Below are 23,901 nucleotides of genomic sequence, written 5' to 3'. Positions count from 1 at the left end.
ACCGCCCAAAATGCAGTTGGCCATTGAAATGAAATGAAAGGGGATCTACTCTTATTTCACTTGGTACAATGGAGTATTTAAATTAATGGGAGACACGGCCTTACCCTAAGACACATAATAAGATATAAGCTACTGAACAAGGGTTTTATCGGGTCCTGCAATGTGGTGTTTATGGAATAACTACCGAGACGCCCTTTGACCTTCACACTACGGAGGTATTTACAAGGAATCATTACATTTTACAGAGGGTGATATTTACAACAATTTACTATACAATACAACACAATAAAAAAAAAACACAATCCTCATATCCGCAACAATATATATATATATATATATATATATATATATATATATATACACACATATATACATATATATATATATATATATATATATATATATATATATATATATATATATATATATTGTTACGGATCCGGGGGACAGCACTCCCGTTAGCAAGGGGGGTTTAATCCCCTTGTCTTGTTAAGCTGGCCGTCCGACCGGTCCTGGGAGTATGACGTCACGCCCGGTCAGTGCTGAATAGGGTACTAGGCCGATTCGTCCTATGACCTAAGTACCAGCGCCTTCCGGTACGCAAGGAAATACTCCCACCCGGGCCGCAGCGTAATTGATGGATTGCGCCGAGCGAAACGAGCCGCGACGCAGGCCATTAACAAAAGACTAAACCCGATTATAAGCGGTTCGGCCGAAATCGCGCCACAGGTACTCAATGGGGAAATCACTAAAGCGATCGGACGAGAAAGAAGCCAAAGAATAAGAAGGAACAGGGATTTATTAATTACTATACAAAACCAAAGAAACCAAAGGAGAAACGAAAGCAATATACAGAAGAAGAAGAAGACACAGAACAATTCTTAAACACTCTTACTTATACCCAGGGACAAGACAAACAGAACAAACTCACGTACACTAATGGGGTTTTTAGGCAGGAATGGCGGGAAGGATGAGAAGGGCAGACAGTCCACAGAACTGGTGGGCAGGGAGGTTTGGGAATCGCGGCATGCCGTTGGTGGCCCACGTGCACACCCTCGCTCTTTGTTCAGCAGGAACCCGATCGTCAGCGCGTCTCTCTCCAGCGCTCCTTTCTCATGCGTCTCCAACACTTATCTCTCTCCACCTCATCTCGTGCTCCCTTGCTCATCTGCCTCTCACCGTGGCTCTTGAGTCTCCTCCCGCGTCTCTCGTGGGGGCCTCGCGCCAAGGGTTTTATATCAACACCCTTGGAACTATCTCGAACTCACCAGACGTTTCTTGCCACGCCCTATCAAGCCATGCCCACTGAGCCCTGGTTGGTCGTTAATGGCTCTCTGGCTCCACCTTTGATGACAAGGCAGTGCCACGCCCGTGCTCTGGTGGCTCCTCCCCCTTCTCGGCCTCGTGCGTAATGGAGTTTGGCGTCAGGCACCGAACGCTGCTGGGTGAGTAGAGGCAGTGTGATGCCCATGAAAACAGCCCAACTGTTACTGGCAGCGAACGCTGCCTTACCGCTACTGCACTTGAAGAGCGGGAGACGATTGGGGAAAATTGAAAGGGGACTATCTTATTTGATTGATGCAACGTAGAGTCAACTATTGGAAACACAGCCTTACCTGGAACACATAATAATGACATAACTATTGAGATCCTAAAGTGTCCTACGTTTGCTCGTGGACTAACTAAGGTGCAATATTTATTTAACAGTCAATTAAGGGGAAATGTACACAGGGGTAATTTATAAGGGAATTTACTACTAAATTTACATGTGAAGGTTCTAAAAACCGTAACACAGCACCCTCATTCCTCACGGCACGTCTGGGGCTGAAAAAAAACTTCAACTTAATGTGACACGCAAGTGTAATACCCCTCTACTATTAACCTTGCCCTTGAGTGCGACAGTTTTAAAACACAATTAAGTATGTCCCGCCTGCTACGTTGCATCCTGCCTAACAGATTCGCACCCACAATTAACTGAATTGCGGAATTAATTCGCAAACTATACATGTACGGTGGGGAGCATTATGTACAAGACACTATTTGTATATACACTGCAACCCAGGACCTGTCATTTTTGGGAAACAAAAAGAACCCTGTGGGAGGGAGGAAAAAGCATGCACTGCACCGATACACCACCTCTACATGCCCGGGGATGCAGAATTCATATTACAATGCATCCCCAAGCATGCAAGCACCAAAGCACCAATAATCACCATCAAGCACCATCCAGTGCTACATTGCACACAACCAAAAAAACAAACTGATGGTCTTCTTTCTGCTCCCTCTGCTGGCCGACGTTTCTTCCAGATGTTCTCTCTTTTCTTGCTCTTGTGGCTTGCCGCCTATTTGCAATAATAAAAAAGGCACACAATGCGTCCATTTTTTATTTATAGCGCACAGGGGCCCACTATGGGTGGTCCACCTGTAGGGCAAAAGGGGCCACCTCACCATGGTCCGCAAGCAAACTTTCTTGGGCCTTCGTGGCCGGTCCCAGCAGAGGGGCCAGGCCCCAACACGTGGGGTCCATCAGTGGTGCTCGGCCACAGTACCGTGGTCCATAGGGGTGTGGTGCTTAGCCACAAACGTGTGGTCCATAAGGTGGTGCATCGATCCAGGCAGCTGGCAGCGGCGGCTCGGGCACACAGATGCGGCTCCTGCACGCTCTCCCTCAGTGCCCAGAGAGCACGGTCCATGGGTGGGGAGGAAGACAAAGCAGAGTCAGCGATGGGTAAGAGTGCAAGGGTACACATCAAAAAAGGCAATGCAGAGGTGAGGTGCGCCTGGAGATCGAGCGGAGAAAGCTCGTCCCTAACGGACGCCACCCCCCCCCCCCCCTGTCACCGACTCTACCCTTGCCCTTACCCCATATTTACACAACAATTTACAAATTCGTCTCTATCGTCTCGTCTTCCCCATATCTCCCCTAATTCCAAATTCGTCAACAATCCCTCGAATCCAAATTTGCCATCACCCAACTCATCATCAATCCCTCTTAAGGAGGAAGAGATGGAACAACCAGCACAATGTCTCACCCACGTCGTGATGCGTCTCACATCCCAAAACATTTGCAACAAAAAAAAGAACAAACCATGGCATGGCGTGGAGCACTGTCGTCACCTCCGGTGAGTGGGTGTAGATGGTGCGAGGACATTTTAAATCCTAACTACTTTCTAAATGACATTAACACACTTTACACGACCCGGGGTCTTTCCCTGCAAAACCATTGGCCATCTTACTCGATGCGGTTCTAAAAACAAAACTCCCATTGACCAAACTGTGGCGCTCTCCAATTTGGGGTCTCACTCCCCTCGATTCAACTCCCTGTGCCTTTGCACAATTTCAGGAGACTGGATCGTGTGGCTCCCCTAGCAGGTCTACTCACCTGCACACCTCCGCCACCGCAGTTTCCTCCGAGCTTACCTGCTGCTTTACCCTAACCTATCTAACTGGGGAAGGCCCTCCCTGGCACTGGGCTACCCGGGTCCGTCCTCCGGATCCTCGGGCCCCATTCACAACACCACCGGCTCCCAGAGCCCACCTGCGGCCTCACCTGGCCGACATCCTCACAGTGGCGGAGTGTCCATTTAACCATACACACTAACAGGCCACACGCCCAGCAATTTCCACGTCACTAATGCACCCATCCAAACACCATTCTACCACACGCACCACAGATGCCAATATCCACCACAATTTACCTATACCCTCTACCTACTCTTAAACTACCCTCCCCAGGTATTCGTGATAGGGGTCCATCCTCCCCATCCACTCCCTTCGCACCAACCACTCCACTCCACGTTTTCCACCATACTCACTCCACACCATCCATTCCATACTCCATTTACTCCAGACCAATTATTTCATTCAACCATTCTCCATACACCTGTTCACTTGCACACCTGTGCTCACACACACCTGGTGGCTCTTGCACCCTCCTTTCCTCCGAGGCTTCTTGATTCACTACAATGCCATTCACCCACACTTACAATACTCTGCTCAATACTCTTTCTACACACACACACACAGCATCATCTGATCTACCTACCCCCCTTCTAAAACTCGCGCTTCCCAGTCGCCCCTTATATTATTGCGCTCCCTCGTCGTTATCATCCAACTAATCTACCTACGTCCCCTACTACAGGTACAATGTCGCTACTTAACTCTACAGTTACCTATGGTCATTTTTCTAGATCCCGAATCATTATCCTAACCCTCCCTCGGCGAGCTTACACTGCCAAAACCACATAAACTATAGCTCATGCGCCCGGGTGATGTGAGGGATGGCAGAGCTACAATCCCTCCACATCGGGCATCTTCCACGATCACCCCCCAGTCCTCTGACACTACGAGCCCCATTCGCAAGAGGTACTGGGTCCTGCCTCGGCATCTAAAGCCGAGGCAATCTGCGAAGGCGCCTGCTTGCCGGCGTAAGGTCTTATCCGGTCGGCATGGACGATCCGAGGGACGGCTCGTGGCCCCATTTTGATCTTTATGAACACGTCACAGACTTGCGACAGGACGACTCCCGGGCCTTGCCAGGGGGAGGTGAGTTTTGGGCACCTACCCTTCTGCCTCCGGGGATTAAAGAACTAAATCTTCATCCCCAGAGCGTACTGGCTCCCCTGGCTCCGGTGGTCGTACCTGCGCTTCATCTTGGCCCCCGCCAGGTGGAGCTGGCAGCGGGCGAAGGCATGGACCCGCTCCATGCCTTCCTCCAGGTGACGTGCGTAACCCTCCCTCGGCGGTGTATCTGTGGACTCTGGCACGGGACCGCATAGCAAGTCGGCGGCAGCCCGCAACTCCCGCCCATACATAAGCAATGCTGGACTGCATGCGGTGGCCCCGTGCTGGCTGGTTCGGTATGCCATCAACAAGTATGGTAGATGTTCGTCCCAGTCATCCTGACGGGTGGTGGTGAACAATGCTAGTTGTTGGATCAATGTTCTGTTAAATCTTTCCACCATCCCGTCAGACTGTGGCCGCAAGGGCGTTGTCCGTGTTTTCCGAATTGACAGGAGTCTGCACACATCTTTTAGCAATTGGCTTTCAAAATTACGACCCTGATCAGTGTGCAGCTCCTGTGGAATCTCATGCCGACATACAAATCCTTCCACGAATGCCTGCGCTACCACCCTGGCTTCTTGGTTGGGGAGAGCATAGGCCTCCGGCCACTTGGTGAAATAATCCATTACAACGAGGATGTATTTGTTACCTTGGCGGGTGCGGGGCAGCGGTCCTAGAATGTCCATAGCCACCCGCTCAAGGGGGGCCCCCACCTGGTGTAATTGAAGGGGGGCCCTCATCCTCCGTGCTGGTCCCTTTTTGGCAGAACAGGCATCGCATCTCCGACACCAGTCCTGTATGTCGCGCCCCATATTCACCCAATAGAACCTCCGGCGGACCCGAGATGTTGTTTTTGTCCTACCCAAATGGCCGCCGGAGTGGGTACCATGCACCTGTTGTAATATGACGTTCTTAAATTTGTCAGGGACTATCACCAGCCAGGAAGTTCTCTCAGAGGGAACCTCCACCCACTTGCGATACAAGATGTTACTTTTCAATTCTAGGGTCTGCCACTGAGCCCAATACGCCTTTGTTTGTGCCCCGAGGGGGTGACCTCTTCCCCCTTAGGTCTTTGCCCCAATTTGACCCATTTGTACACCGGTCCCAGAACGGGATCCTCCTGCTGGGCCGTGCTCCACGCCATTCCGAATTCTTCATCTGCGGTTAGTGGCAAAATTGGCCCTCTCACCCAGGTTGCCTGGACGACGAGGATCGGGGCAGAATCGCCCAATTGCTCCCTCTCCTCGTGTCTCACACAAAATTTACAGTTTTCCCCCAGACAAGGACGCCGAGAGAATGCAAACGCATTACCATGGGCCTTCCCGGCCCTATGGGTCACATTAAAATCGTACTGCTGCAACCTTTCCAACCACCTTGCAATTTGGCCCTCCGGTTCCTTGAACCGAAGAAGCCATTGCAGGGAGGAATGGTCAGTTCGAACCAAAAATTTCCGCCCGTGGAAATGGTTCATGGCAGCCAGCATAGCCGATAGTTCCTTGCGGGTGACGCAATAATTTCGTTCGGGCCTACTCAAGGCCCGACTATAATAAGCAATCACTCTCTCCACGCCCTCCTGTGTCTGAGACAAAACTGCGCCCAATCCTTCCTGGCTTGCATCTGTGTCCAGGGTAAATGTCCCGTCACTTGTGGGGTAAGCTAGAATGGGTGCGGATGTCAAACACCCCTTCAATTTTAGGAAGGCCTCTTGGCACTCCCTTGTCCATTTAAATCGCGTCCCCTTCTTCGTAAGCTGGTGAAGGGGCCGGGCCAACTCCGCAAATTTCGCCACAAAGCGCCGGTAGTAGGAGCAGAGTCCCAAAAATCCCTGCACCTCCTTGATGGTACGTGGTGCGGGCCACTCCTCTGCCGCCGTAATTTTGCCTGGGTCTGTTTTTACCCCCTCACGACCGATAACATGACCTAGTTAGGCCACCTCTCTTGCAAACAAGGTGCACTTACTCGGACTCAGCTTCAACCCTGCCTGTCTGAGGCACCCGAACACCTGGTCCAAATTAGCTATAGCCTGGGGGAATGTCTTGGCATGTACTAGGACGTCATCCAGGTACACCAGGCATGATTGCCATGGCATGCCACATAGTACATGCTCCATTAATCTCTCAAAGATGGCGGGGGCGTTACACAATCCAAACGGCATCAAAGTGAACTGATACAGCCCCTTACCTGTGGAAAATGCCGTTTTCTCCTTCCCTGCCCAATCCATCTCCACCTGTCAATACCCACTCTTGAGGTCCAAAGTTGAGAACCAATTTGAGCCCGCAACGGCATCGAGGGTGTCATCAATGCTTTGCACGGGATATGAGTCCTTGAGTGTCACGTTGTTTAGCTCGCGATAGTCCACGCAGAAACGCGTGGTCCCATCTTTCTTTTTGACCAGCACAACGGTGACATCCAGGGACTTCCCGAGGGCTCGTTGATGCCTGCATCGAGCAACTTTTCTACCTGCTCGTCAGATTCCTCCCTCTTGCTCCAAGGGAGCCGTCGGGCGGGCTGACGAATAGGCCGGGCCTCACCGATGTGGATCAGATGTTTCACCAGGCCCATATGTCCAATATCCTCGGGGGACAAGGAGAAGAGATCCAAATGGGATCCAATCAGTTTGTGTAAGGCCTCCCTCTGGGTACCTTCCAACTCTACGCTACTTCGATTTACCATCTCGCAAATGGGATCGGGCCAATTCCTAGTATTTATTGAAGGCTCCCCCTGGGGCCGGCTCGGCTGGACGTTCTCGCCCCTCACTAACGCGACTTCTCTAACTGGGGTGCAGACAGCTACCTTCGTGCTCCTCACTATAGTGCGTGGTTCCGTGCTAATATTAATTACACGGACGGCCACCACCGGCCCGTCCGTTTTTACAAGGGTGCGGCCCACGATTTAGCCAGGTATGGATCGCGCTGCCACCGGTTCGACCAGGCCGCAGGACTCCTGCCATGTTGGGCGAGCTAACCATCGGGCCGGCACTATGGCCTCAGCCCCCGGAGGGATGGTCACGGCCTCAGGAGCCTCCAGCTCCACCCTCTCGGCCGTACTCACCCCCTCCAATTGTAGCTCTTCCACTCTCACCTGCAGGATCCCCCGGCACAAGTCGATTTTACAACTGCTGGCAGTCAACAAATCCAACCCTATTAAGCATGAGTCGCACACTTCCGCCACCCAAACCTCTATCTCACTCTTTACCGACCCCAACTTGAGGGTCACAAAACCATGCCCTATGATCGGAGCCGTTGCCCCGGTAGCCAGCTGCAAACTATGATTTTCCAGACGCTGGATTTTATCCCAGCCGTCTGCACTCGAATTAAGGATCACAGGGCTGATGATCGTGGCGCTGGCGCCTGTGTCCACTACGGCGTCTACCCCCACGCCGGCAATTTTGCATCGAATTGTGAGGCTACCTGTACCAATTTGGCCAAAATGAATGACCTGTCGCGTCAATGAGGGCTCTCCTCCATCCCATATTGCCGAACACCGCCCTGCATGCTCGGCACCTTCTAGTTTCCCGGGCTCTTGCGGGGGGGTGTCTGAGGTCGGCTAGGCCGATCTATACGGGACGGAGTTGAGGATATCGGCTGTCAGGGAGCGTCCCGGCGCGGAGCTCGACACTCCCACGCACGGTGACCCAGCCGAGCACAATTATAACACCTCACCTGGTAAGGTGCTTGCCTCCGGTATTCCAAATTCCTCCCCCCCCCCCCCTAAATGTCCGAATTGGTGTACTCTGCCGTGGCCCACCGGGTGCCACCGCCGGGGCTGCCTGCCATGGTCCAGATCCCGCCAGGCGCCGGACCATGCTCTCCAGGTCAGGGCCCCCTTCGTGGGCGGGCCCCCTAGGGGGGCTGCCACCCATCACGGGCCCTACCTGATGCACCGCCACTGCATGGCGCTCGCCTCCCTGGGCCAGGGGCCTCGCTGCCTCCCAACGGGCTGCAGCATCGGCCACCTGGCTCATGGTCTGCGGGCGGCACATGGCGAGCTGTTGTCGGAGCTCCAGATCCGGAAGAGCCTGGATAAAGTGATCCAGCGCCAGGCTTTCCTGGGAACTCGCTGCCATGTCTGCGTGTGCGATTCCCACTGCGCGGCGAATGTCATGGGCAAGTTCCCCGATGGTCTCCTGGGGCTTGCGTTTTCACTGAGCAAGATGAGCTTTAACAAGCTTGCTTTGCTGTTCAATACCAAAACTATTAATTCAGGCCACGCGGAGGGCTGGCAGGGTGAGAGCACCCGGTGGTAAAGCTGTCAGCACCTCCGCCACCGCGCCGCGCAGTGCCGTGCCCCCACAAGGTGTACTCCACCTTCGTCTGGATTCCAACCGTTGCCTCTACATACGTATTCGAACTGCGCCAGATACGCCCTCATATCACTCATGCCATCATACAGCGCGAGTGGGACCTTGTGGGTTCCCGAAGGCCGGACCCAATGCGTCACTCCTTGCGGGGTCAGCGTGGGGCCGAACCGTTCGGGCCCCCACAGTACACTATTCCCAGGGGCTCTCGTGCGTCCCCTGTCCCTCTGAACACTACCCCTGTCGGTGTCGATGCCTGGGTCGCCCCTCCGCAACTCGCTGCCCACTCCATACCCGCACATCCTTGCTCACCAATACCCCTCGCATTCCCCATAATCGGACCTCCTCACACACATCCTATTTCCACACACTCTGCACCTGTTGCACACCTCACCAGCAGCCTCTCACGAATGCCCGGGTCTAGCCCAACACCCAAGCTCACTGAATCTCCCCTCGCACCATATACATTTCCGAGCAGATCGCCACTCAGCTCGGCACCTCTTCTCTTCCGCTCCTCCTCCGCCACCTGCAAACTCTTTATTTGGTCAGTAAGCACATCATCATGCTGTGAGCACAGACCTTGCACCAATTCCATCACCTCCTCCTTTATCTCCTTCTTAGTCTCCCTCCATCTCTTCTTAATTTCACTTACCCCCTCTTCCACTTCCTCTAATTTTTGTCTCACCTCCTTTATTTCCCAGTGTGCCCCTTCAATTTCTCCCTCTAAGGCCACCTTGGTCGTTTCTATGTGCGTCCTGACTTCCCGTTCTTTTGTCTCCATTGTCTCTACCACCTCTTCTAACCTCTTTGTCAGTCCCTCATGTACCATCTGACATTCTTTCTTTGTCGCCATTAACTCTTTTTTTATTTCCTTCTGGGTCGCTTTCAACCCTCCTATCACCGCCGTGTTCTTTTCCACCTGGTCCCCAAGCTCCTTCTGTCCCACTGTCAGCTGCTCTACTCCCCGCGTCAGGTCTTCTATGCCCCCCTGTAACCTAGCCGTACTGTTCCTCACCTCTTTCTCCATGCGCTCCTCACCCCGCTTTACCTCCTCGCGTACCCCCGCGACCTCTTCGCCCACTCCGCGCCTTATATCCTCCCCCATCTCTCCCATCTCTTTGGTAGATGCCGCCCTCATCTGCTCCAAATCATTCCTTTGGGCATCCAATTTGGTTTCTAACCCGATTTTCACCTCCTCTATCTGGTTCCCCATCCGTTTCATTTCCCGGGCGGATTGCTCCCCTATTTCCCTCAATTTGCCTTCCATCTTGTCTTCTCGCCCCAGTAACCCCTTCTTCACCCCTTTTATCCCGTTGTCTAACCCCTCAAATTTGTTGTCTAAACCTCAAATTTGGCTTCTAGCCCCCCGATTTGATTTCCCATCTCCGTTTTTAATCCACTAATTTGGCTTCCCAATTCATTTCTCATTCTGCCTTCCATTTGCTCAATTTGGCTTCCCAGCCCCCTGTTCTTTTCCATCTCCTCACCCGACTTGACCATGAAGGCCTGCATTTGCAGCATGAGTAGGCCCCAGTTCATCGGCGCCGCGGGCGCGGCTGCAGCAGCCACGCGCGAGGCGTCATTTTGTGAGCCTGAAACCTTGTGCGCGAGGCCGCCATCTTGTGCGCCTGCCGCCCCCTCTACCACATCCTCGTCGCTTTCCTCCTCTCTCTCTCCCAATTCCTCCCTGGGGTCCTGGGCTGCCTCTAAACCCTCTTCTTCTACCCCCACCAGCATCCGATCGCCTTGATCATCGATGGCACGATTGAATTTAGATCTTATAATAAAATTTCGGCCGCTCCAAATTTTGACCAAATTTTTTTAAAAAGATGTTTCGAATTTGGTTCGGGTCCAAATCCCACTCCCAGACACCAATTGTTACGGAATCGGGCGACGGCACTCCCCTTTGCAAGGGGGGGGGGTTAACCCCTTGTCTTGTTAAGCTGGCCGTCTCCGTTCCTGGGGGTATGACGTCACGCCTAGTCAGCGCTGAATAGGGTATTAGGCCAATCCTTCCTATGACCTTAGTACCAGCGCCTTCCGGTACGCAAGGAAATACTCCCGCCCGGACCGCAGCGTGATTAATGGATTACGCCGAGCGAAGCGGATTGCGGCGCGGCCCGTTAACAATGACTAACCCGATTCATGAGCGTTGGCCAAATCGTGCCACAGGTATTCAATCAGGGAAATGACAAGGACGATAGGACAAGAATGAAAACCAAAAGAGTACGGAGGAACAGGTATTTATTACTAATTATTTACACAACCATTTACAAGAAAGAGAAACGAACGTAATTTACAGAAAAAGAAACACAGTGCAATTCTTAAACAAGCTTACTTATTCCCACAGGACAATACAAACAGACTCACATGAATAGGGAATTTCAGGCAGGAACGAATGGCTGGAAGGAGAAGGTTCAGGTGGGACACAGGGCAGGAAGGTCCGGGCAAAATGCGCAGCAGAGAGGTCCGCTCCAGGTTCACAGTTCGGAAGCGAGCAGCCGGCGGCTCCACGTACTCGGCTTCACACGGCAGGGCTTTCTGCAGCAGCTCATCTCTCCTTACTCGTCTGCCTCATACCGACTCTCCCTTCCGTCTGCCTCAAAAGCTGCTTGCCAATCTGTTGCGTGGCGGGACGTATCTCTTCTCTCATCTGCGCGCGCGTCTCTGAAGCTCTCTCCTCTCTCAGGTGGGGGCCTCGCGCCAAGGGTTTTATAACCCCGCCCTTGGAACCCTCGTGAACTTGCCAGATCTTTCCTGCCATGCCCTCTCAAGCCATGCCCACCGAGCTCTGGTTGGTTGTAAGGGCTTTGACCCCACCTTTGGTGACGTGGTGGGGCCACGCCTGTGATGTGGTAGCTCCTCCCCCCTTCTTCTCCGAGATGACCTCGTGCGCAATGGGGTTTTGCAGACGCTGAAAACAACCCAAAGCAGTAACGGCCGCCGTACTGGCGCTTTTAGGAGGCCATGGGGATATCGCAAGGGATCCTATCTTATTTGATTTGATGCAATGGAGAGTCAACGATTGGAAACACAGCCTTACCTGGAACACAGAATAATGATATAACTATAGAGAGGTCCTATGGTTCGCTATGTGTTGCAATGTGGACTAACTAAGGTGCAAATTTTTTTTTTTTTTTTTTTTTTTTTTGTTGTATACAAGATCGAGGCTCGTGAAAGAGCGAACATTAATCACACAGAAAGACAAACCGACACATAAAACATATAACATCGGGAGCGGTAGACAAGATGGGGAGAGAGGGGGAAGGACACAAACACAACATTTGAGAGCAGGAACCGAGAGACATGGAGACATCGAGAGATCTGAGAGAGGGCGAGGGCTTTGGGGGGGGGGGCATGGGAAGGGGGCGGTGGGAGAGGTATAAAACATATGGACACTGCCAGGACTTCCAGGAAAGAAGTTGGAATTTCAAACAAGGTGGATCTGGGGTGAATTAGCGGGGGTAGAAAAGATCAAGGTTTTGGATGGGGGAAGATAAGAGATGGTGGTGAACAGCTGTTTTAAAGACCTGGAGGGAGGAGTGGGATTGAAGGGAGTGAGGGAGTTTGTTCCAGAGGCGGGAGAAAAGACGAATGAAAGAGTGAAGGTGAGCAGAGAGCCGAGATTTCGGCAGTTTAACCATCAGAGGGTTGCTGGCAGATCTTGTGCGACCTGTAGGAATATTTGGGGGACAGAGCACAGAGAGAGCTGGGGGTGCAAGGCCGGAGAGGAGTCGGTAGAAGACAGAAAGACCACCTACCTGCCTGCGGTGAGTGAGTGAAAGGCCCTCAGAGATAGCTTCATCGCGGGAGATTCCAATAATTCTGAAAGCTTTGGTTTCAACAGCGTGAAGCCGAGCTAGGTGTGAGGCAGGAGCACCGGCCCATAGGGGAGAACAGTATTCCATTGAGCTGCGGATGAAAGCCTTGTATGTGGTGAGGAGCTCAGGTGTGCCGAGGAAGGACTTCGCACGACGGAGGATGCCCAGTCGGCGACTGGCTTTGGAGGCCAGCTTGGAAATGTGGTTTTCCCAAGAAAGATCATGGCAGATAGTGAGACCCAAAATCTTGAGCGACAGAACTTCTTGGAGAGGATTGTTGAGAAAGTAGATGGGAGGGTTGTCCAGTCGATCTTTTCGGAGAGACATAGTAAGAGTGTGAGATTTGTCAGGATTGAAAGACATGTTCCACTTGTTTGACCAGTCTGTGATTTTGTCCAGGTCTTCAGAAAGTGAGGAGGCAGCAGACTGCCGATCTGAGGGAAGAGGAATGGAGCGGCAGAGAGTGGAGTCATCAGCAAAGAGATAGAGAGGATTTTCGAGAGAGTCAGAGAGATCATTGATGAAGACCAGAAAAAGCACGGGGCCCAGAACACTGCCTTGGGGAACTCCAGCCTGAACAGGAAGAGGAGATGAGAGAAACCCATTCAGGGCCACACGTTGACGACGACTAGAGAGGAAGTCCGCCAGCCATGCGTGGAGATTTCCATGGATACCAAAGGAGGAGAGTTTGGTGAGCAGAGCGGGGTGCCAGACCGTGTCGAAGGCACGTGATATGTCGAGGGAGACAGCTCTAATTTCCTGTTTGGCATTGAGGACCTCCATCCATTGTTGAGACAGCAGAAGCAGCATGTCCAGAGTAGAGTGACCTGGTCTGAAACCAAATTGATGATCAGAGATCAAGCCATTGGAGAAGAGGAAAGATTTCATATCCGAAGCAATGATGGATTCCATGACTTTGCTGATAATTGGGAGAAGGCTGATTGGTCTGTAGTTGCTAGGATCTGTTTTTGCACCTTTTTTGTGCAAAGCGGTGATGTTGGCTGATTTCCAAGCAGATGGCAGTTGACCTTGAGCAAAAGAGAGGGTGAAGAGAACAGAGAGAGGGTGAGATAGAGCAGCAGAGCAGGATTTTAGGACCCGTGGGCTGATGCCGTCGGGTCCAGTTGCAGAATCAGAGTCGAGGGTTGACAGAAACTTTTCCACCTTGTCAGGAGGAAAGGACACGGAGTCCAGGAGCAGCAGGGTACGACTGGGTATGGTGGGTACAGAGAGGGTACAGAGAATTATTTCAATTAACAGCCAATTAAGGGGAAATGTACACAGGGGTTATTTATAAGGGAATTTACTACTAAATTTACATGTGAAGGTTCTAAAAACCGCAACAATATATATATTCCGCAACAACAACAACCGCAACAACAATATAAATATATATATAATCAAATGTGAAACTAGGATGATAGGCTGTGAGAAATACTCAATGGAAATTACCGAAAGCAAAGCTATGGGGAATATCGAGAGAAGAATGAGTTTTTGCTGAATAAACCACGTGGAGATTGTCGGTTGGCATGGAAATAAATTCGGTGATCTGCGGTCAGGCAGTTGGTTCAAAACATCCCTCAATTCGTTTCCCAGCCCAGCTTCCATAATTTTACCCTCACTCGAAAGCAGTACTTCGGAGGTACAGCAAGCAGGGATTGGAAATCTTAGCTTGTGGAATGGAACATGGTTTCAAGGTTACCGGATCCACACACTGCGATGTCTGCTCACTGAATATTTATGCCGATTTCCCATTTCTTCAAATAAACCCTCCAAAAATTGCTCACTTGAGGTGAGACATCTACAAACCCATCGTACAAGGGTACCCTGATAGTCATACTACAATTCAATGTATGTTTACCTCCGCCACCAAAGGTGGATGGAGGTGATGTTTTCACCTCTGTCTGTCTGTTTGTTTGTCCGTTTGTGAAAAAAATATCTCAAAAAGTTGTGGACGGATTCGGATGAAATTTGGAAGAGAGGTCGTGTATGTGACAAGGACAAAATTCTTAGATTTTAGTAAATATCCGGATTCGGATCCAGCTCCTAGAATTTTTAAAGTGATTCTTCACCATTGGGAGATCGGGCCAAAAACGATACATAGCGGGGATATCTCAAAAAGTTGTGGATGGATTTGGACGAAACTTGTTGGACAGGTTGTGTGTGACAAGGAAGAATTGATTCAATTTTGGTGAAGATCTGGATCCGGATCCAGCTAGTAGAATTGTTTAAGTGATTCTTCATGGCCAACCAGGTGGAGGTATGCTTTCTACTGAGTGCTCTTCTCGTTCTTTGTGTGTTTGTTTGACTTGCGTGCACTCCTGAACCACGTGGACAGAGTGAGTTGAAAACTGCTGGTTGTGCTTAGGTTTTCCTGGCAAGGTTTAGGCCATAAAAATAATAAATTGTCTTTGGGGTTCAGTGGAGGAGGGAGTACTTCAATTCTCTCCTTGTAAATATGTATGGCATAGCCCCACTGAGCTTTGTGAAGGCTTAATGGTTAGGGTGGTTATCTTATAGGATCTCATGGTCTTGATCTCAAGCCTCAGCTGTGCCAAAATAACACCAGGTGGGTTGACTCAGCCTGTTATCCTTCCGAGGTTGGAAAAATGAGTACCCAGTTTACTGGAAGTGAGCCAGTTGAGTATGTTGTGTTGGAGGTGCGACCAGTCCACAATTGTGCACCCCAAACAATCAAAATGACTTAGCAGCCTTATGCGCCTAACAGCCCGAGGAGGATCATTCATAGTACTGCTCCTGCTGATAGGGGGTAATATGAGTCAATGAGTCATGCTAAAACATGCCACTTCTGGGGGAATTATCCTGTCAGTAATTCTGGGGGAATAAACCCATCAGTTATTCTGGGGGAAATGAACCTGCCAGTAAAGCTGTGTTCTTCACTAGTTGTGTTAACGAGGTGAAAAATTTCCATCAATGCAGTCCTTTAAAATTTCAATGAACTATTCAATTATTTTCAAGCAACTCAATAAGACATCTTAATTTTTATCATGCTTAAATTGAATCTGTTGCCACAAAAAAAAATCAGAACTTTCAGCAAAAACTGACGTTCGACAAATAACAATCAAACAATTTATGAGTTGTAGGCAAGGCTGCTTATACAAAGGCATTGATTTTGTTTTTAAATGCGAAGCAGCTGAAAAGTGAAGACAAAACATTGAACAGGAAATAGTGCCAAAAGTAATGTTTCGTTCATCGTCATACTACTCCACATGTTTTCGTTTCACACGTAATTCATCCTTTTTTCCAGGCTCGGCATTTACACCTTTTCATTACTTTATTGGTTGTGTTACATTGCTTTACTCCTGGGTGAAATAAGTCCGCATAACTTCCATTTCAGCAATCGCACTCTTTGCTGCGCACACATGTTCGACGTTGACCTGTGGGGTTTGTTTACAGAAGGAGAATGGATTGTGAACCCCGAGCAAAATTCCAGAGTTTCTGTAACCAGATTAGGAGCAGACCTCCCCTTGTTTAAAATGACTGTAATGTGGAACATTAAAATATTACTATATGTCTTTGGGGTAGATTTAAGTACCCACGATACAGTGTGTTATTGTACACCGCTCCTTTCCTATGCCATCTCCAGGCATTGCAAATCGTCATTGCCGGGCACCAAAGGGGGCTCGGCAGTGACGCACGCTGAAAGAGAGTACTCAGTTTTCACTCTGGTTTCTTGTTTGTTTGTTTTCTTGGTTGTCCGGGCGATATCTCAGCCATCCTTTGAGCTAGGAAGCTGAAATTTCGGCACAGTAGTGAGCAAGTCCTTTGTCAAATACGGTATTTTTTGTTTTTTGAATAATCAATTAATTGAGGAGTTATTTAATTATTAGCGTTTAATTAAGTACTTATTTAATTAATTAAATTTCATTTCTCTTCTGACCATTATTAACTCAGGCACCTTTTGAGTTAGGAAGCTGATATTTGGACATGCCAATGACCAGGTGATTTGGCTGCAAAGGATATTTTTGATTTATTAATTAATCAATTAATCGATTAATTATTTAATTATTCGATTAATGACAAAAAAAATTTTTTTTTTAAAGTTACAGATTCTGATGAAATAGTGGTAGTTTATGTGTTCTCTGACCAAATTGATTAATAATTTAATTTTTTTATGATTATTATTTATTTATTTTCATTATTAATCATTTATTTATTTTCTTTCTCATTTGGCCAATATCTCAGGCACCTTTTGAGCTGGGAAGCTAATATTTGGACATGAGTGACCAAGTGATGTGGCTATCAAGGATATTTTTGATTTATTGATTAATCATTTCATCTATTAAGTATTTATTGATTAATCGATTAATTATTTATTGAGTAATCAATTAATTATTTAATTTTTTATAAATGACTTCTTTAATTAAATTTCTAAAAGATACATCTTCGGATGAAGCACTACTGGTTTAGTTATGCGATTAGCCAATTGATTATGAAAATATTTTGTGATAATCTTTTATTGATTTTAATTATACAATTAATCAATCAATTAGTGTACACCTCTCCCTCCCAATGGAGCCTCAATGAGCTGTACTGCGGTATTGCCGGGCGCCAGAGGCGCCCCGGCAATGCCGCGCTGCAGCATATTTAATTATTTGGCATGGGGCGGTGTACTTTGAATGTATGTGTACTTGTCTGAAGTTTAGTCTCTCAAACAATTCTCAGAAATTTGTTTTGCAAGAAAATATTTCTCATTTCCAGCAACAATGCATTGCCAAATTGTTGAAAGAATTACGAAGTATGGAGGATGATTGCTTCGTAACCATTTCTTCTACAACTCCAAGTACTCGGCACCCTGCACGGGATGGCATAATAGAACTGCCTTGTATGGCACATCACCCTCTGCACGGTTCCACTTAAGCAGCCAAGTGGGGATGGAGAGGGAGAGGTAAGTAAGGGCTGGGGTGTATAATCATAAAAAAGGGGGCAGGAATGTGTATACACAAGTTTGTGAGAATGATTTGTAGCTTATAGTCCAGTCATTCTAGCGAACTTTTACCCCTAACCCACCACTAATTGCAAGAGAGAAAAAATGATATTTTTCTGAAACCTGTCGATCCTCTGAACAAATACATAAAATTATACTCAATTATAATGAGTGGATCATACTTTATTTTCAGATTGAACGAGAGCCATGAATGAGAGATGGAGTGACGCTTGCAGTGAGAGATTTGATCAGTGTGCTGAGGACAGTTAAACGCTGTGGTCATTGTGAATGTAAGTCGTATTATATTTAATTTATGCTTGTTTAAGGTTTTATTTTTATTTTTAAAAGCAGTTTTTTAACATTTAATTTTATAATAAACATGTTCAAATTTTGTATTTTTATGAACCTATACATTTATAGTAGGACAACACAGGGAATAAAATGTAATCCTAAGTTCCCTCTCTTTTCAGCAACATGGGTGATATCGACTGTGTCTTCTGTAAGAAACCCCTCTCCAGTGATCCAACCAGTACACTGTTGGATAAAGGTTGTACGAGGATCGAAGAAGCTGGACGTGAGCGTGGTGAAGAAGTCCAAGTCCATCCAGGACAGGCGGCAGTTCATACAGATTGTCGTCGGGTGTTCTGCAATGTGAGAGACATTGAAACTTCTTGGAAGCAAAAACGTGTTTCGTCTGAGGCAGACAACGGGAGGTGCCTTCGTTCAATGGATTCAGCGTTTGACTACAGAACTCAGTGTCTTTTCTGTGGTAATCCTGACAAGTACCAGGGGAGGAAAAAGGACCATATGTTGATCCAGGTTAAGACATTCGACTTCCAAAATCATGTGTCTGCTGACTGTGAAAATCGATCTGACAACTGGTCGGGTACTGTGAGGAGCAGAATGGCATTTGTTGGCGATCTACACGCAGCAGATGCGGTATACCATAAGGTGTGCAGTGTTAACTTTCATACAAAGAAACAGATACCACTCAAATTCCAATCGGAAGAGGCGTCTTCATCAAAAAAGCAGAAGCTTGGTCGACCCAAGGACCAGATCAGACATGAAGCGTTCCTGAAGGTGGCAAAGTACCTTGAGGAAAATGATGAGGAACTAACCACAATTAGTGATTTAATTGGGAAAATGGAGGACTTCCTAGTAGACACTGGCTGTGATGCATATGGTTTTTCATACATGAAAGATAACCTTTTCAATCACTTTGGTGATAAGATCATAATTGCAGACATTAATGGAAAATCAAATGTTGTGACATTTAGGGGTGTGGCATCGTCGATTCTTCATGACTTCTATCGTCAGCAAAAGGAAAGGGACCCTGAAACAGAAAAGTTGCGCCTGATCAAGACAGCTGCTGATCTCATTAGAAGTGACATAAAAGAGGTATCTCAAAATAAGGACATTTACCCGACTACTCTCGATATGTCCACTGTCAATGCTGCAACCAAGTTCCTACCTGAGTCACTAAAGCTCTTGCTCGAAATGCTGTTTGTGGGGAAAGGAAAAGACTTAAAAATCTGCTCACTGGGACAGGCGATCATGCAAGCCGCGAGGCCTAGGATCCTTCAAGCTCCACTGTTGGTGGGTCTTGGAATCCAAATGCACTTCCATTTTGGTTCTCGATTTCTCATAGACACGCTCTTTGCACATGGGTATAGTTGTTCATACATGGAGGTGCAAACGTATGAGCGCAGCGCAGCAGTCACGTGTGGAACAGACATCCCTGGTTTTACCCCTGGACATTTCATCCAATATGTGGCGGACAATGTTGACCATGACATCTGCACATTAAATGGGAGAAACACATTCCATGGTATGGGCATTATTGCGAGTGTGACCCCGAAAACAGTCCGGACACTTCAGATTGCCCGTAGAGCTGTCTCGGCAGAGGACATCGCACAAGTGGGGTGAATCAATATACGACCTTTCACATCAGCATGTGGAGGAATGCAGTCCTTGTTGGCGAAGACACTGACTTGTTGATACTACTGTGCTACTATTTTCGCAAGAATACTGCGCACACTCTCTACTTAATGTCGGAGCCGAAAAAGGGTTCATTGAATCCAAGACAATACTTGGACATTGGCAAAGTCAGAGAGGCTCTCGGTGATACTGTCTGTGAAAACATTCTCTTCATCCATGCGTACCTGGGATGCGACACGACATCAATGGTCTTTGGGATCGGCAAAGGCACTGGACTCAAACTGTTCAAGGACAATGAAATGTTCCAGCAAGAGGCCCTAATTTTCGGCAATAAAGAGTCAACACAGGATGAGGTCATTGCTGCAGGAGACAGAGCAATGGTTTTGTGTACGGAGGCAAACCATCAGACAATTTGAACGAATTGAGGGTAGCAAAATTTCATGCTAAGGTGACAACAAACAAAACATTGTTACACCCACGGGTACTTCCGCCCACGAGCTCAGCTTCCAAATATCACAGCCTACGGGTATTTCAACAGGTTCAGGAGTGGAAAGGACACAAACTCAACCCGCTTGACTGGGGATGGAGGATCATGGACACCAGGATGATCCCTATGCATTCTGACCTCGTTGCAGCACCAGACTATCTCCTAAAGCTGGTTAGGTGTTCTTGCAAGGGTGGTTGCAGTGATAAACGTTGTGGTTGTCGGAAACTTGGGCTGCCTTGCACATTTGCATGTCGGGAGTGCAGAGGTATTTGTGCAAATGCAGACGAATCAGTGGACGTTTTCGAGGATGCTGATGATAGTGACCATGGAGGAGACGAAGTGACGTGTTAAATATTGTGAACGGACAGAAGGACATTGGGTACAAATAGTTGTGGTAGTGTATTCAAACATGGTTAAATAAATAATTTAGAGTTGATTTGGTATATTATTAAGAGTGTTATTGTCATATAATTAATTTCCAAACATTGCGGTAGTCCGAAAAGTTCCCAAATCGGAAAGGAGCTGAAAAACCATGTTCCACTCAATATATTTAAGTATAATTTTGGGCAGATATTGAGTAGACATCAAGGTCTCAGAAAAGTATTACTTCGTTTCTCTTGCAATTAGTGGCGGGTCCATTCACATTTTGACTGGACTATTAATAACAGTCGGTTCAGTAGCGGACTGGGTCTTAAAACCGGCCCGGGCATCCTTCACCTAGGTCGGCCCATTATTCATTTATATGGTGCTTATCTGAGAAAATAGACGAAATGCTTGAAAAAAACAAAAACAAATAAATCCACTAAAAATTACATTTATTTTTAGTAACACAAGCACATGTCATGTCTAAGAGAGTAGGTGCCTGCGCAGTTTGCTGCTTCTGGCAGCCACACCATCAATGACATCCTTAGTTTCAAGTTTGGCCAGGATCCCTTTTTCCACAGACATCAACATGAACGCCTCAAGATGTTCTTGTGTCATTGTACTTCGCAGACGGCTTTTGATTCTCTTCAAAGCAGAGAAAGACCATTCACATGCCACTTGACACAGGCAGCGTTAGCAGCAGCTTGTAGGCCAGCCCAATGCTCTTGTAGGCATCAGTGAAGAGGTTCAACTTGAGGAGCACCTTGTAGCAGCAGAGAGGACAGGCTTTACATGACTTACATGTACTTAGCAGAGTCTTCCTGTCCTGTTCAGACTCACTGTTCTCCTGCACTGTATAGGCATCTGCTGCTGATAGTTTCAGTGTTGACCCTTGTTCTCCAAGGCTTCGCAGTTCTTTTCGTAGTTGTTCCGCAGTGACACCATCATCAAATCTCAGCAAATGTTTATGCAGCTCTTCCATAGCTCCCGATGGCACTTGATCAAAGTTCCTTGGGTGGAGAAGTGAGAGATCAGCATACAATGTTGATGTTGCTGATCTGTCAAACCGCTGCTCAATGCTGCTCACAATAGTGTCCACTATTCGGTTGTTCACTTCAATGCGATACTTCTTTACTGGGTCAGAAGCTGATGTAGCCTCATCTATCACAATAGTGTCCACTATTCGGTTGTACACTTCAATGTGATACTTCTTTACTGGGTCAGAAGCTGATGTAGCCTCATCTATGAACAGTTCGTCTTCAATGCGTTTGTGCCGTCTTTGCCGTTTTATAGGAAGGGACTCTTCCATAACAAGATTTACATCCATTTCATCCAGCTGGTCATTAGCCCATTGAACAAACTTTGCAGCTGCATCATGACAAGCTTGGAAGTCATCCCGTAGCATCTGCATATTCTCTAGCAATTCATCCACCATGCGGTGCACAGTCAGCAGATCCAATTGCACAGTTTGTAGATACCTGGAGAGCGCTGTAGTGTGGGAGAATACTTGCAGATATACTTGTGCAGTCAGAATTGTTTCAAACTGCAGGAGACTGGCAATGTATCCCTGCACCTTGGCCTTAACAGCTGCTTGGATCTGGTCAGCAACTAGTATGGCATTAAGAGTGGTGATAACTTCCATGAAAAGCGCTCCAGTTGGGTTGTTGAATGAACCAAAAACCTTCTTCAAGGCGGCATCCATTGACCACCATCTAGTTTCTCCGATAGTTCCCATTCGTTTCACAGTAGTGGAGTGTCGACTCCAGATGTTCATTCGCTGATAAGATTCCCAAAAGAACACTGCAATGTCATTCATTAGTGAGAACAGTGATGCGCTAGTGACCACAACACTTGTAGCTTCGGTCACAACAAGATTTAACACATGCGCGTGGCACCAAACATGGATCTGCATTGGAGCTTCCTTTGATAGCAGAGTACTGAAACCTTTGTAGCGCCCCTGCATGTTTGCTGGACCATCAGTTGAGTTTCCAACACAGTTCTTGAGGCCAAGATTCAGTCCTAACAAGACTTCAGAAACAAGTTGCACAAAAGCTTCACCAGTAGATTCCTCACATTTCACCACACTCACTAATCTTTCTTGGATAGTGCCAGTGCTATCAACATATCGAAGAACAACAGAGCACTGGTCTTGTGTTGAGATGTCTTGAGTGGTATCAATTTCCACAGCAAACATGTCTGTTACTTCTTCAGAAATCCACTGACTTATCTTATCCCGGATAACTGTGATAACATAATTCACTGTAGTTTTAGACAGCAAAGTTACCAAGGAGCCTCGACCTCGTGAACTCTTTGTCTTCTCATGTTGCTTCTTGCTGTTCTGGACAACGTGAAAGAGATGATCGGCTGTGCAGGATTCGTACTTCCGAAGTAGTTTTACAACTTCCAGAAATGTACCATGGTCGATCTCCTCATTGTCAAGTGTGTATGCTGCTTCTTCATTACTTCCTCTGTAGCTCAGTCCCCTCTTACCAATGTGTTTGACCACATCCACAACTCTTTCCATCACTCGTCGTCTCTTTCTAACCTCATCATGATGGCTACGTGCGAGCAGGTGAGAAACGCTGGACTGTTGTCGATCTACCAGGTATGCTGTAGAGCATCTCAAATGAAAAGAAGAGCGTTCATGTTCTTCAACACGTGTATGTACATGTCGCCAGTCAGTCATTCCCTCGATGAACGTGGACCAGTCTGAGGTGCTGGAAAACGCCAAGCACACTGAACAGTGAAGAGAATGATTGTCCTTGTTGTATGACAACCACCATCTGTTTGTACCATCTTTTCGCATGAAACACCTCTTGACCACTCGGTTGTCAGTTTTTTGATTAGGGTGGTAATTCCAAAACAGCAAACAATCTTCATCTCTACATGGTTTCTTAAAGTAGTTAATCGAGGGGTATCCCTCCTCTGCAAGTGCAACAGCTGCAGCAGGTACATCTCTCTCAGCTGACCGCACCTGTTCGTGTTCACCAATTTGCACAAATTCTGCCGATTCAGCTGCCAATTGGTCATCTACTGATTCAGCTGCCAATTGATCATCTACCAATTCAGCTGCTGATGGTCCAGCTACCGATTCAGTATCCTTATCCCCGTGTTCACTGACTTCACCAGGCCCAGTATTAGTACTCTTGAACAGATCCAAAAGGTTTGTGCACTTTGAAGCACTATCTGACAGTTTCTTTTTCTTTCGATCACACTCCTTCTCAGCACCTCCTTTTCTTCTCTTCTGGTTTGCTTTATCCATTGTTGGTTACAGATGCAGATGCTGAAAAAAAAATAATTAGCATCGTAAGTCAGTTCGTGACATTGTTATCAATACTAGATCAGTAGTCAGTAGACCTATCTAAACTTACTTGGCCTATCGGCTCAAAATCCTTTTTACTGTTGATTTGGTAGTTTTTACAATGAAGGAAACACGTATCGCGAGTACATACGACATAGCGATTGTGAATGTAACAGCTCTGAG

Source organism: Myxine glutinosa, chromosome 1, assembly GCF_964187855.1.
Source record: "Myxine glutinosa chromosome 1, kmMyxGlut1.1, whole genome shotgun sequence".
NCBI classification, from domain to species: domain Eukaryota; kingdom Metazoa; phylum Chordata; class Myxini; order Myxiniformes; family Myxinidae; genus Myxine; species Myxine glutinosa.
The sequence above is the reverse complement of the archived record's forward strand: the minus strand, read 5'-3'. Positions refer to the sequence as shown.